A 4,048-nucleotide genomic window follows, 5' to 3' on the forward strand; every position below is an offset into this window, starting at 1 on the left:
AGTAATATAATGCTACTATACAAAACAATTATACCCGATTCTTTTCAATTTCTAACATATTTCAAAGTTCCAATTTCATATCGACCTTTCCTTTTTCAAGTTTATATTTTTATAACCTCCATTATAGTATGGAGGGTATATTAAGTTTGTCATGCCGTTTGTAACACCTCGAAATATACATTTTAGACCCCACAGAGTATATATATAATTGATCAGCACAAAATTCTATGTCGATTTAGGTCGTGGGTTACGCCGATGCTATGGTCTTGCTGATCGCTGGGAAATTCCTGCAAACAGTTTCAGATCTTATGCAGGGAGCTCTAGTTAAACTGATGGTCACGCTGCAATGGACTTGGCGTGAACCCATCAAAAACTGAGCCCGTACTCTTCACAAGGAAGCGGAAAATCCCAGACTTTTCTCTCCAAAAACTCCATAGGAAAAAGCTGGGGACTCAAGCCTTAGGGAAAACCACCTTCAGTAAAAGCATTAATAAAGTCCAAAGAGTTGCATCGCTACTAATTACAGGCGCGACTCAATGAGCTGGGATAATGGGGGAGCCAGCCCTTTAGGCACTCCGTGATTCTCATGTATGTGGAAAGCATAGGAAATCAGGCTATAGCTAGCGATTATATATCACCTAGACACACTACTTGATATCCATATACCTAACAGAGACATCTGGACCCACGATACGCCACCTTTTAACGGTATAACTGTCTATACCGATTGGTCAATGATGGAAAGTGGAGCTGGAGTATATTGTGAAAGTCTAAGTATCGAAAGATCCTTCAAACTAAACAACGACTGTAGTGTTTTTCAGGCATCAATGAACTGGACGCGGATCTGAGTCACTAGATCTAGAGATTGAGAGTGAAGCCACCCTTAGGTCACTTCTTCCAAGTACTGCATAAGCATTATCTTGGGAAATTTTAACAGACTGGCTAACTGGAAGGGGATGTAATGTCTCCAAAAAGATTTGACCGGTGAACTCCGAAAGGAGATCAAGGTCACTCATATTCATGACGAAGCTGGGCTTAAAGCTTGTGGTGGCCCTAATTACAGGGTACTGCAACATAAATATCCTTTTTTGTTATTTTCCAGGAATAAGTAAGTCATGTTAATTTTTATTGTTTTTAAATTAAATATTTTTATTTTTTTTTTGTAAACTTAATTTTTGTTAAATTTTTAAAATTCTTACAGAGAATAAACAACGACAACTAAACTCACTATTTGTAAACAAACAAACCAAATAAACGCAGCTTTTTATTTTGCCGAAATCCTGCCAGTCTTGTCATTTGGGAGCCAGGCGAGTTTAGGTTTATTCCTGGAAAATAACAAAAAAGGACAACTTTATTCTTTATTTCTTATTCTTTGTTTATTTGTTTTATGTCAATTTAATTTCTGTCGTCAATTGTCTTGTTGAATTTGTGTTTATTGTTGCTGTTTATTGAAACGGACGGACATTTTATAAAAACAGCTTTCACCACTTTAAGTCACAAAAAAAAAAATAATTCTTACCTGTATTCAAGAAATTCTGCCGGTTTTATGCCACAAAACCAAGATCTAACCAGAAGAACCAGTGGACGCAACACTCAAGGAATTCCGCCAGCCCGATATAACCCTGACGATATGTCTGTCGTTCGCTCACCAACAGGAGATACGCCTACCAGCAGCCACCAAAAACAGCAACAAATGCCAGCTGCAGCCGCAGCAGTCAATACACCGCCCGCCAATACTTCTAAATCTTCTTCTTCTCAGTTACAGCTCCAAAAACCGCCTTCAAAAACACCAAATCCTGCAAATGAATTAGCCGAGATGAGAAAACTTATGAAATTTGAAATGAAACAGATGCAACGTCAGATGAAAGCAATGCAAGACGAATTTTTAGCAGCACAAGCAAAAATGCAAGCACAACTATTAAATACGTCACAGCAGTTTGCTTCTTTGCAAAACACAATGTCGCAGCAAGCATTGCCTACACTGACGTCACAACCACCAATTTTCTCAAATCAAACGACACAACAACCGCCATTGAATACGCCGCAACAGCCACAAAGGAATCTGCCACCACAGCCGCCATTGAATCTGCCACCACAGCCGCCATTGAGTCTGCCGCCACAGCCGCCATTGAATCTGCCATTACATTCAGTAGTTTTGCCACCACAAACAGTACCGCCAACAACAAGTCAACAGTTGCAGACTCAAGTGCATCAACTGCCGCCATTGTCTATCAACACAAATGAGTCTTTTCCAAATTCTCTTTCAAATAACTCCAACGGAAATGCACATAAAAAAATTTATCCCTTGCCTATTTTTTCAGGTCTTCCAGAGGAGTGGCAGGCATTTTTCGAAGCCTACGAGAGCACCACAACCGAATTTGGTTACTCCAATCTCCATAACAGAGACGCATTGAAGGGCCGAGCAAGGGAAACAGTGGAATCCATGTTGGGGAGTTCTGCCAACGTCAGCGCCATTTTGGAAATTCTGCAGGAAACATTTGGTCGACCAGAGCAACTTATCCGAAGCCAAGTAGAAAAAGTCCGAGCCATTCCACCGCTGGCAGATGATAATTTGGATGCACTTGTCAACTTTGCCAACAAACTCTCCAATATGGCCACTTTCCTAAAAAACGCCAAGGGTGAACACCATCTATCCAATCCATCGTTGCTGAGTGAGCTAGTGTCCAAACTGCCGATAAACCGCCAAATGCAATGGGCCGAAAAATGTCTGCAACTCCAGCACCCCGCCACTATAGTTGATTTCAGCGATTGGTTGGGAATATTACGCCGTCTCGCACATATGGTCCACGACACACAGCCAATTTCAGCAACCTCGTCCAATCGCCGACACACACAAACACAACAAAAAAAATACGCATATGTCGCTGTCAGTTCGAGCTGTCCAATTTGTCAGGGAGAGTGCAACAATATAAAAATCTGTCCACACCTTTTAAAAATGACCATCGATGACCGATAAAATTAAACAAATTAAAACTTGTTTTTGTTGCTTAAAGAGAGGCCACCAGCTTAAAAATTGCCACTATAAGCGTCGTTGTGGCATAAATGATTGCCAAAAATCACACCACCAATTGTTGCACAAAACACTCGCGACGCCATCCCAGGAACCGAACCGAACATTACCCACACACGATTTGGAGCCACGAACGAACACCCCATCTCTTCCCGACGCACCGCCGTCTCAAACACAACGAAGAAATTGTCATGCCGCCCACTACACCGAAAACGTACACTGCCTTTACACGGTGACATTTTTTAACCATGCCATTTTTTATTGTTGGTAAAAGGTGTAGAGAGAGACAAGGATAGAAGAAAAAATGGCACGATGAGCCACCGCACAGGGTTAAATGCCATTTTCTTTGCATTTCTCTTTTTGCTTCTTCCGAATTTTTTATGATTTTGACATTTCATATCGTTTCTTTATTGTAATTTTTGATGCTTTTCTTTTATTGTGATGTGATGTTTTTAGTGATTGAATTGTATAGTGAATTATATGAAAATTAATTGGAAGTATTAAAAAGTAAAAAAAGAACGTTAAAATAAAAGTTAATAATGCTATATTTAACACCTCAATAACTTTTTCCATCATTTCTTCTTTAGATTCACACATTTAATTTTAAATCACTTCTTTATAAATATCTGTTACAAACAATTAGCTCTATACGAAATACTTGGCCCCCCAGCCGTTTAATATTAAAGAAAACCCAATTTCAATTAAAAGGTTTAAAAAGGCGATAACATCGCCTAACGGTTTAAATAAATCCATCATGTGTCCACTTATCGGATAGTAACGTATATTAGCTTTAAGTGGGTGTAAAACGTTCTAGAATACAAATTTTCTGGTAGAATACCCAACACAAAAATAATTTCCTGGAATTAAGGAATAACACTGCCTTTACACGGTGCAATTTTTAGCTGGCATTTTTATCAATTCTCTTTTAAAATTTCTGCGTAAATCTTTACGCCTTTACACGGTAGCATTTTACGATAATAGTGCTTGGCATTTTTTTTGACATTTTATTTTATTCAG

This window comes from Musca domestica, unplaced genomic scaffold (genome assembly GCF_030504385.1).
Source record: "Musca domestica strain aabys unplaced genomic scaffold, Musca_domestica.polishedcontigs.V.1.1 9, whole genome shotgun sequence".
NCBI lineage: Eukaryota > Metazoa > Arthropoda > Insecta > Diptera > Muscidae > Musca > Musca domestica.